The sequence below is a fragment of the Carica papaya genome, chromosome 5 (genome assembly GCF_054855325.1).
Source record: "Carica papaya isolate Zhongbai chromosome 5, ASM5485532v1, whole genome shotgun sequence".
NCBI classification, from domain to species: Eukaryota; Viridiplantae; Streptophyta; class Magnoliopsida; order Brassicales; family Caricaceae; genus Carica; species Carica papaya.
In genome coordinates, this window is record NC_142313.1 from 37,117,445 (window position 1) to 37,129,359 (window position 11,915).

At 34.5% G+C, this 11,915-nt stretch overlaps 1 long non-coding RNA gene across 1 annotated transcript; it reads right to left on the reverse strand.

Annotated features, from left to right (window-relative positions):
• Positions 1-4,366: 4,366 nt before the first annotated feature.
• On the reverse strand, positions 4,367-7,437 carry LOC148266057 (uncharacterized). Its single transcript, XR_015819399.1, has 2 exons — positions 4,893-7,437; positions 4,367-4,773 (listed from the first exon to the last, which is right to left on the reverse strand). It is a non-coding gene; the product is annotated as an uncharacterized LOC148266057 (long non-coding RNA).
• Between the last annotated feature and the right edge of the window lie 4,478 nt (positions 7,438-11,915).

Genomic DNA, 11,915 nt, shown 5'->3' on the forward strand with positions numbered 1-11,915 from the left:
ATATTCAATATTTTCTAGTTTAGTTGTTAAATATATACATGAAGGGTATTAGCAACGAAGAAAATTTTGTTATGTGGTCACTCACAAGCTGACACATGGCACCATATTAACTAAACTGATTAACTCAAGAATTAACGATATTAGTCAAAATCAATTCTAACTAAAAAACATTAAATTAAATTTAAAAACAAAAAAAAAATCTCTGATTTCTAAGGCAACAAATTCTTCCTTTTTACTTCTCCTCTTCATCATTCTTCGTTTCCCCAAACTTTGTCCGCATTTAATCAAGAATGGTAAGTTATTTGTTGGCACCTTTCTTTGTCATTTCTCTTCTCTTAGGTTTTCGGAACCAAGATAGAGAAAACCGTAATCAAGATGACCTTTGTATCTTCCCTATATTTCCTTTCTGCTTAGGGGGCTTTCATTTTGACCCAACAATTGATTCTCAATGTATATCTTTTGCTTAATTAAATTTTAGTTTTTGCTTGGGGTTTCCTTTTTTAATTAAATTGCTTCTCCATGTATATCTTCTGCTTAATGTATATCTTTTGCTACAAAAGCATGATACTTCAACATACCTAATGTCACACAATCTTTAACTGATTAGCATAATACTTCAAATCATTTAATGCTACAAATCATGAACGCATTGATTCTGTATTTGATAATCCACTAACTTCTAAAGTAATATTTATATGGTTAATGTATATCTTTTGCTATAAAAGCATGGTACTTCAACTCACCTAATGTCACACAGTCTTTAACTGATTTGCATAATACTTCAAATCGTTTAATGCTGCAAAGCATGAAGGCGTTGATTCTGTATTTGATAGTCCACTAACTTCTAAAATAATATCATATGATTATTTTTATTAATACATAATATGCAATTAATTAATTCATAATTTTCCATGTTTGTTGATGTATTGTATTGTTATAATATTTTTAATATCATTTTTATTTAAATTTGGAATAATTATTGAAATAATTTTGAGTTAAAAATGAATTAATTAGTAAAATTTTGATGTTGGTGATATTGTTAAGAAAAGAGCAAAAAAAAAACTGAAAATAGAAGAAGAAGCCTAAAACCCAAGCCCAAATATTGAACAACCCATCCTAGTAGCCACGTCAAAACCAAAAAAAAAAAAAAACAGGGAAAAATAATTACAGAAAGCAGAAGAGGAAAATAAAGAAGCGGCTGAAGAGAAAAAAAAGAAAAAGAAAAAGAATCAGCTAAGAAAGAAAAGGGGCTCAAAAGGAAAAAAAGTTCAAAAAAAAAAAGAAAGAGAAAACCCCATCTCTTCTCTTGCAGCGGCCTATTAAAAAAGGGAGGCAACAAAAAGGAAAAAAAAAACAAAAGAAAAAGAGAGAAAACTTGCAAAGAGAGAGAGATGGGAGCTAGAGAGAGAAAGCAGCAACCCAATCTGCGAACTTAGTGAACGCAAGCAGAGGCGAAAGGAAGCAAATGCGGTGGAGAGAGAGAGAGGAGCTGAGAAAAATTTAGTAATTTTATTTTTAATTAACTTAGTTTTGGGCAAACAGATTTAGGATATTATGATGAAATCTGAACGTTAGCATTTGAGATTATTCAGATGTTTATTTTTAATTAATTACATGAGTTATTTTTTTTCAAATACACTTTGTGTTGCTCAAACCACCATGTCTAGCTAAATTTCTTTCGTTAGAGTAATTGTCGTAACCTGAATCAAAGGTAAATTTGCTTTTTAATTTTTTAGCTTTCTCCTTATTGCAATTTAACATTATTGAACTTAATTAGATTGTGAAAATTTGTCGGTTCATAGTTTTATATGCGATTGATGGTTTTATAATTACGAGGGTGAAATTTTATCAATTAAACATATAGTGTTAAACATTAATAGAGACTTGAATAAGAGTAATATAGTCAAATTAACGTGGATCAATTAAATTATTAGAGATTTAATTGAATCAAATTAATAATTGTTATAAAAGGTTAACAGTTGTTAATTGATAGACCTATGAAATAATAGAAAGAAAACCGAAAGTATATTAGAATATTTCGACCATTACAGATTAGATTAAATCGATTGCGAAATCAAAACGTGAATATATCCAAGATTCATGTTAATCAATTACTCTAGTGCGTTTTCGTTGATAAGTTTTTCTCAATTTAATTATTCTGCTTTGATTAAATTATTTAAATGTTATTTCCTGCATAAACTTAATTTTGATTTCTATATAATAATATAATTTTTACAATTTTGGTATTTGGTACGTAATATCTGTGATATGATATTCTATTCATCACTTTATTATTTGAACAATTTCTTACACTTGAGAATTCACCTGTCGGTTGTTTATGATTTAAAATTTGTAACATATGAAAATATTTATATGTTATTCATCTGCATCATAGTCGACAATTTATATTTAAGCCAAATACTACATATGTTGGAGGGGAAGATGCGTTTGATTGTTAAGATGAAGATTACTTAGTTTTATTTACATTTAGAGATTTTTTTAATATCTTGGTGATTATAAAAGATGTAGAATTATTTATTTCATCCAATCTAATTTATGTTTTGAATTAGAATAAACTAAAATAGGTTCAAATAGTGATGTTTATTTTGTGAAAGAGTTTGTCATAGGAAATATTGTTGAGCTATATTTATCAACAAATTCTATACTTTTAAATGTAATGTATGATGATGACGGTAGAACGACAATATACACCCTTTAGAATGTGGACATGCATGAGTGTGAGAATTTGGGTGATGTAAACATTCACAGGGGTGAGAACTCGGGGACTGCAAACATGAATGAGGATAATAATTTTTTATTATTTTAAGGTTTAGATGGTTTTTAATTTTTTTTATATAAATTTAATTATTCAAGTTCAGATCAAGATCAGATTAGACCATAACTAATTTAATTTAATTTTATTTAATTTAGACTGAGCAACTAGGTATAGTTTGTCTTTTCGGTCCATAATGAACTATGCACAACCTAATAACTAAAATTGCATACATGTAAAATAAATTTAATCGTATAATCTCTTAAAATACTAATAATATGAAAAAATATTAATAATTTTAAATAGGAAAATAACTTTTGTGCTATTTTTATTGTTTTGTTTAAACCCCCTATATTTTGTTCTTCTCTTTTTAATTAACTCTTATATTTTAAAATTTTTTTCCAATAAAAAATTTTCTTTCAAAAAGTTTATGTAACTATTAAATCAATGTCACATGTGCACGTCATATAAGGTTGACTTCCTCACTACTAAAATGATGAAATAGAGATTTTTTATATCGTGTTCAATGTTAGCAACACCTACTAACTAGTCAACGTTACACCAAACCAATGAAGTAGAGATTTTTTTCTATGCCATGCTCCATGTCAACAACCTTATACCATTTCACAATTGACGTAATTTTTCGCTCACACAAACTTGAACCCCTCAAATTAAAAATTAATATTTTTCTTCTACACCACTGAAGACAATGAAGTAAAGATGGTAATAAGCAAGATTTCATCACATAAAAATTCTATACTTCTTTAAATTACATGACAATACTTTTTTAAGTTGGATTTAATTTCAAAAATGTATATAACTCCTCTTTTTTATTCTCACCCATATATGTAACGATCTGCTTTCTCTGCTGAGAAAGAAGTGTTACCACATATATAAAAACCTAATAAACACGCATCAATATGCTAAAATTTTTAATTCAATCATCCACTGTATGCAGTTATAATTTGTGAGTCTCACAAAATCCTTAAGTTACATTATGATAACATATTTAGATCTAAAGTAGAAAATAAAATATCTAAAATTAATAAACATTTTTCAGAGTCTTCATTTGACCTTAAATATGCTCTTGATTCGAACTAATCTGCTCTGAGGGGGTGTGAATTAAGGTGAGCTTCATGGGCTCAATAAAAAAAGGGTAGTGCCCATACAGAGGCATGCAAACAACCAATCATACAAGTTTTAGGAAAACAAATGCTGATTTTAAAGCAAAATACCCAAACATGGAAAATAATACAACAATAACAAAGTTTCTCATTCTTCATTCCACATATCAGTTTCTTTTTCCTTTGATATTGACCTCACATATCCCAATCTCATATTCATTAACAAATTATCATTAGAACATATTCATAATCGGAAGCTATACATATAAATTATATGCGAATGATTCCGTAAAGAATGAGAAATGAGATTTTTTTGATAAATGGGAAAAATTTTAAAAATAGTGTTTGTGGATGGAAATGAGGGAAAGTCTACAATACCTGGGTTGAATCAGATATAATTTGAAGGATTTTGTAGGTTTATTAATAAGTGTCATGATCAGAAAAGATTTATATTTAAATACCATACACATCCATAAAAACACATCACATTTATGTTCGGACAACTTGCGTTCTCATGCATAAACACAGTTACATCTTATCAAATATATAACCAAATGTAATACATGTATTAGATCAATTCGTTTCTCTCTTCCGTTTGATATTTAGAGTTTCACATACCTTTAGATTTCACAATGTAATGCCTTTTTAACCAATATTATTTAATACATAAGGATCCCCTCTATATGTGAATACTCAAATATTTCCATAGCCAATAAGTAATCGTTAGTTATCCTCATACCCCAACCCATGTGGGCGCCATAATTATCAACCATCCTCATACCCTCAACCCGTATAAGTGTCATAACCAGTCGATCGCCACCATACTCTAACCCGTATGGGTGCTGCTGTTATTCCATATGTATAATAGGGTTTGCCCTGCATAACCAAAATACAATCATTATATAATCAAAGCACAAATGTGACCATCAGCTGCCCCAGACCACAATCCATTTGAGCGCCATAAACACCTACCGTATGAGTGCCATAAACCATACCCTAACTCGTATGGGCGCCTTTGTTATTTTGTATCCACAGTAAGGTTTGTTCTGCATAACCAAAACACAATTATTATATAATCAAAGCAAAAATATTCCAATGTTGTATCTGTGATATTTATTTTACTAATCAAATTCCAATGTTGTACTTTTACTTTTGTCCTTAATCTTTTTGTCCTTAAAATTAAGAAATCATCCGTTTATTTAGCTTCCAATTTTGTTTCTCCATTAATTTTATAGTTAATTTAAAATTTAAACATTAAGCAAAATAAAATATAATTTGAAATAATATTTTGACGTAATTAAAATTCAATGATAAATACAACATAATATCTGACAATAGTTTAAAATTCAATGATAAATACAAAATAATATTTCGCAATAGTTAATTTTATATTTATGTAATACTAACACATTCTTGACATTCCAAGTGCAACAAATATTCAAGGAAAATGAAGTGAACTTTAAAACATCAAGAAAAATGTAAAGTGAAAGTTAATTCAAGTATGAGGTATCATGAAAGGATCAAGTCATGTAGTAAGATTAAAAAGCAAACTAGTTATCTGCCCTTTGGTATGTATGTCTCTTAAGGTCTGCCCTTTGGCATGTTCTTTGTAACCGACATTGGGGAACCACCATGACCCACCATGGAGGAGTCGGCTTTAGCCACACTCACAATAACAGATGTAGAAGAGGGTGGCTAGGATATCGTTGATATTGCACTGAACCCCCATGAATCCTATGATTTCTATTTGGTTGGACGGTTTCTAACTAAAATGGTTGTCAAATTCAAATTCATGTGAAATAAACTGGCCGGTGTGTGGCGTAATGGTCCCGAAAATTTAAAAAGAATTGCATATAATAATTTTAGTGCGGAAGCGAAATAAAGGTTAAAATTAACATCCCTTACATGATAACTCAAAAATACTAACAAACATCACAGAACAAATTTTCTGAAGAAAATACGAAAAATAGAAAAAATAAAGGAAATTAATAAGTATCTAGGGTCTACTCGTAGCCTTCTTGCGGATCGGGCTCGGGAACCGGGTCCTCATGATATGAAATTGTTAAATAAATGGTGAGCTACACTACCCCAGTAAGGATATCATAATATATCACCGTCACAGAAGCAAAAGTTGATAGAAAAATCAAAAACAACCAATAGAGTACAAATTTTAAATAAATTCATTTATTAATAATAAAACCATTTACCATTTACTTACCGCAGTGAGATTTATAAAAACAACCTATGCAAACAATAACATTATAAATATCATGAATTCATATATAATCTGCAACATAGCATATATCGTACACGTGAACCCTTTCCATTAACAATCTTAATTCCAGGACCATCCCCATACCCTGTCCGGTATGAGTGCCAAGACATTAAACCTCAATACCTCGTCCGGTATGAGGGTGAAGCGGGTCGTTCCCATACCCTGTCTAGTATGAACGTCAAATGACCAAGTCTCCATACCCCATCCGGTATGAGACAACGTTCATGGTAGGATTCCCTATGAACTCAGTCCGTCCACCATCTCCTAAGATATCTAATGAGGCTGTCATCTTATCCATTTATCAGATCACATCCCTTTCCTGTTTATCCTTAATCTCCGTTACCAAATTAAACACAATCACATAAATAATGAACATGTACCCGGTAATACAATCATATCTTAAATCCCAAATCACACAGTGGTCAAGTAATACAGTAATACATGCATTTAAAACTTTAAGACCAGATACCATCATGCATTTAAACTGTAAAATAAATCAACAGGAATCAACAGAGAATAATGTCCGGTTTCGGGCTCCATTAGCAATCTGTAATTAAATATGAATATTTATCTAACCTATACAAAAGACCGTATTATTATTTATTCAAACTTCACATCTATGACAGGAAATAGGGTAAGGGGTCCTTACTTGATTTGGCGCCAAAAATTAGATGGTTACTGTGCTTACGGGCGGTCCCTAAGTTCCCTGAATTAAACGCGCTTACGGTACCTACAAGTATCCCAAATAAACCCATTCGGCTCATTTTCTTCTCCCTCAAGTACGGGTCGGCTGGATCAGGCATTCGGGTCTTCCCGATGGGTCTCAGTCGGCCCATCTGCAGGGACTTGCGGCATGGGCCGTATGTTCTTCTCAGGTGCGATGCCTACTAGCCCACGGATTGAGCCTAGCAAGCGGTGTAGCAGGTTAGGTGACTCAGGTTTCCCCCTCACGGGTGCCTCTCCTCCATGTGCGACCTCAGACACACCATCTTCGTCGAGTGTGGGCTTTTTTACAATTCTTCAAGTTCATTAATCTTACTTGGGCCTTTAAGTCTTTTAGCTTGAACAAACTTGGCCAATCTCTTGGAATAATCTCAATTAGGAAAGTAATCCGGAATGAAATTACTTTCATATTCTGGGCATTCCTCATTGATGTTATATTGCATCTTTGGAACTATTTTTTGATTTTCTAGGATCACATCATCTCCCCCTTCTTTAAAAAATTTGTTCTCGAATCTGGGCCTTCATCACAAGGGAAAAAGATTAGTGATTGCAATAGAAAACATATCATACCTCCCAGGTATGTTTGTTTTATTGTTTATGCACTTCATGACTTGATTAACAATTCTTTTGGGATCGGGATCAAATCTTTGTAGCCCACTTATCATGATAATTATCTGTAAGAGAAAAACAATACGAATATGCAAAGAGTGGTTAAGGTCAAAATGAATCTCCCTATAGGTAAGGACAATCAAAATTACATTTTTATAAGAGATATTACTTAACATTGTGTCTTTATGATCAAGACACTTGTTTGTTTTTGCTCTATGTTTTTCTATTAATAGACAATCTTTAATTTTCTGTCGGGCTTTTTTGATGCTTAATGGACCACTAGTTTCTTTTTCGACCTTCTCTATCTCTTATGCTCTCTTTGAGTATTCATGAAAGGACTGTTTAATTTTAACATGATCTTCATGTGCCTCTTTTGGTGATAAAGGCATAAGAACATGATTCAGACCGTCCTTTCACAATGAGTATTAGTTGGCGCAACTGCTATGTTGTACCTGTCTGTCAAACTGCCAAGGTCTCCCAAGTATCAAGTGAGTGACATGCATAGGTACGATATCACAACATACCTCATCGTGATATTTTCCGATGGAGAATGGTATTATGACTCTTCGGTAACTTGGGCTTCACCATATTCATTCAAACACTTTAATCGATAGAGATTCGAATGCTTGATGTATGTCAACCTAGCTCTTTCCATGAGTAGAGTGCTTGCCACATTAGTATAACTACCACTATCAATGATCATTCCACATACCTTACCATTGATAAGGCATTATGTGTGGAAAATATTCTCCCTCTACTCGTTGCCTTCACTCATAACTTACACGTTGAGAGCTCTTCAGATAACAAGGAAATTACTTTCACAGAATGGAAGTATGTCACTTTATTGAAACATAGTGAATTTCCCTACAAGGTAAAGGTTATTGAAAGAAAATCTCTCCCTTGCCTTCACTCATGTTTACCTCAGAATCTCTCAATTGACCGTTTCTTCTGTCGAGTTGAGCATCTGGAATCGAAATCACTTGAATCAGATTTGCATGTTAATCCTTACGACACAACAAAGAACCCTAAAAGGATCTGATTTCTATGGAAGCTCATAAACAAGTACATAGAAAAAAGACTAGTGTGTTTTTTATGTGTTAAACAACTAGAATCGATTAGTCACTTAATTTTTTTATAATGGAATAAAAGTAAAATAAAAGATAGAAATGTAGATCACAAAGAATGAAAATTCGAACTGATACATAGGAATCCGATCAATCCCAATGGATATAACTGGAAGGTGTATTTACCTATACTACCCCTAATTTGTCAGCTACCCCTACAACCGGTCAAGTTTCTTCATGCAATGTTGATGCAGAATTACAGAAATGTAATTCGAAAATTAAACGTTAACAATGTGCGGAATGAAAACAAAAGTTTTCGCTCACACCTGTTAGGTAACGTACTTTGCCTTCGATTTCTCAAAGGATTTCCAGTCACCAGTTAGGCAGCTATTATGCTTTTGTGATGTAAAATGCAAACAATATGTCAATTGCCTTATGAGGTGCAATTGGAATATTTTGGGTATTTTTGATATATATAATATTTTTTAATAATAAACACGAATTACTTGAATTGAATAGATAGGTATGAATTGAAGCAGGATGCAATACGAACAAATCAAAAATTAATTTGAATTGTTAATGAATAAAATGTTAAAAACAAATAAATATATATTTAGATTTTTAGGAGCCTAAGCTCTGATACCAAATGACGCGTGAGGGCATGGGGAGGATCGAATCAACTCCTATAACCCACTTAATATTGAAACTATAATCGCCTAGATAAACCCCTCCCTCTAATTGGATCTATAATCTTAAAAAAAAAAAGCAAAAATAAAGAATAGGGAAGTGAAACAAGGAAAAGAAAAACACCACGGACTTACCGATAAGTTGATCCTCGATCCTTTGCTCAATAAGACTTCTGAAGACTCCTGTTTTTTTGAAGAACTTGAATAAGCTAATTTAGCAGAAATGCTAAAAAGAAGAAAAGTCTAAGCTTTCATGAATTCTCTCAAATTGACTGTAATTGGTTTTTTATAACCTATGGGGAGAAACTTATTTATAGCCTTTCCCGGACAATCCAGATGACTACAAGCTCTTGGAATAATTTCATAAAATGATAGTCTAAATAAAACTGTATCTAAATTTAGGATAACTATACAATAAAATAATTATTATATCTCAAATAAATCAATTAAATAATCCTAAAGGATACACTTATAATAAAATAATAATTAAAATATCTTAATACGTATCCCATTTGAATTCCATGTAAAAAATATGTGGAAATTCCATTAAAATAATGAGATAAATTGTAGCGCCCGGGGAAATTGAAGAAGAGAAGAAAAGAAAAAAAAAAAAAAAAAAAAAAACGCCCGTGCCACGTCAGCAGACCCAGTCAGCAGTCCTGGCCAACCAGGATCTACCACGTGGCAAAATCACGTCGACTGGGGACGGGCCACGTTGGCGATCCGCGTGCGCGCGATTGGACGGCCCAGATCAATCGCGCGCACGGACGACCCAGATTTAATCGCACGGACGGCCCAGATTTAATAAAAAACGGACGACCCAAATTAAATCAAAATGGACGGCTGAGATCAAAAGGCAAAAGGGTATAAATAAGACCCCCACACCAGACCCCAAACCCTAGCCGCCTGCCCTCGCCGGAGAAGACGAACCAGAAGCCGGCCGCCGCACCGGAGGGATTTCTGACCGCCGATCGAGGTAAATTTCATACCCCCGACTCGTTTTTCCACGCTGATTTCCCCAGTGGCCAAATCGAAGCCAAAATCCTGGCCAAACGGCCAAAAAATACAGCCGAAAGCCAGCAGTGCCGCCGCGCCCCTCCTCGGTTTTTGCCTCCGATGAGGCCCTTCCCGACCTCCGTTTAATGCAATTTTTATATCACCGTGATCACCATTCTTTTCTCTACAGGTTGATCAGAGCCGAATCACCAAAACACGAACTTCACCGGAGAGCCACCGCACCCGAGAGCACCGCCACCGGTAAGCTTCGGTTTTTCGTAAATTTTCGGCCCCCCGAGGGCCGTAGGGTTGTTTTATCGCAGGAACCAATGCGAGTGTGGCCGAATTCGGCCGGAAGCGGCCGAAAATGGCCAACCCGAGGCGAACCGCAGCTGCAAGCGGCGGCGCCGTCGCCGGAGCACGGCGGAGCCGCCGTGCTGGAGTTGCGATATTGGCCGAAAGGGGCCCTAGGCCTAATTTGGGATTTTTTGGAACACGTGCAGGTACCAGTAGTGCGTTTCAGTTCCCCGAGAAAAATTCAGGAAAGATTAGGGACAGCCTGCAAGCGCACTGTGAAGCCGTGTTCGGACCCCAAAACGAGTAAGGACCCCTCACCCTATTTCCTATCACGGTTTTAAAGTTCAATAAATGATAAAACGGTATTTCATGAATCAACGAATATGTGAAATTGCTTAAGGTCGCTAATGGAGCCCGAGTATAGTGTGTTTGTCGGTTAACTGTTATTTGGCCTGTTTACAGTTTTAAATGCAGTATGAGATTTGATGTTTTCATTTTATAGTTTCGTGTGCATATTCTACTGTTTTATTGATGCTGTATGTTGTCTGTTTGGCATAAACTATCGTTTTGCTTGTTTGTATGTGATTGATAATGCTGACTGAGGGAAAAGGAGAATGAAAGATTATGTAAATGGAAATTGTATACTGTGGTCAGCCTGACTAGATATCCTGGGAGATGGTGGACGGACCGGGTCCGTAGGGAACCCTACCGGGATTGTGGTCTCCCATACCGGACGGGGTATGGAGATCTTATGTGTTTTGGCGCCCATACCGAACGGGGTATGGGGACGGCCCGTTTCACCCTCATACCGGACGGGGTAATGAGGTCTATGGTTTGGCGCCCATACCGGACGGGGTATGGGGACGGCCCTGGAATGGATTTCAAGTGTTAAGGATTAACGGGTAGCATGACCCCTATGGATCCCCATGGATACTAGTGGGCTGGTGAATTAGGAAAATATGTTGTGTAACGATTGAATTACGAAAAGTTTGATAGGTATTATGTTATACAGTTCATATATATGTTTTCATGATGATGATGATGTTATTGCTTTCGTATATTGTTTTATGAATTTCACCGAGGTAAGTGAATGGTAAAGGTTTTATTATTAATAAAAGGATTTGTTGTAAATTATGCTCCATTGGTCTTTTTGTGTTTTCTACCCACCTTTACCTCAGTGACGGTGAGATATCGTGATGTCTTTACTGGGCTAGTGTAGCTCATTCCTTATTTAATCATTTCAGATCAAGAGGACATCGTTCCCGAGCCGGTTCCACAGGAGGACGACGAAGGGGACGCCTAAAGACTCCATAGTCACATTCGTAGTTTTTACTTTCAAGTTTCTCCTTTAGGTAGTTTGATCTTTTA